This window comes from Sinocyclocheilus anshuiensis, unplaced genomic scaffold (assembly GCF_001515605.1).
Source record: "Sinocyclocheilus anshuiensis isolate Anshui unplaced genomic scaffold, SAMN03320099.WGS_v1.1 scaffold343, whole genome shotgun sequence".
In the NCBI taxonomy this organism is placed as follows: domain Eukaryota; kingdom Metazoa; phylum Chordata; class Actinopteri; order Cypriniformes; family Cyprinidae; genus Sinocyclocheilus; species Sinocyclocheilus anshuiensis.
In genome coordinates, this window is record NW_015549598.1 from 1,671,693 (window position 1) to 1,672,069 (window position 377).

Sequence of the window (377 nt, forward strand, 5' to 3'; positions counted from 1 at the left end):
TACACCACTGTATATATATATATATATATATATATATATATATAGAAAGTGTGTATTTTCTGAACCTCTAGTTTAGTGCCACCCAGTGGAATTGCAAAAACAAAAAAAAAATTTAATTGTTTTCAAACAGGTTTCCAGAACATTTCTGCCATTGATCAACCAATAAATACTTTATTTATAGTCTTATGCTTATTATTGTCTCTGTATATCAAACTAGGATAGGAGAACGTATTTTAACATGGTAAAAAAATGACACACTTTAGCTGTAAGATTAAATGGGTCTTTTGATGCTCTAAAAAACATTCAGAATTGTAAAGGCCCGTTCACACCAAGCACGATAACTATAAAGATAACGATAAAGATATAGTTCTAAAAAT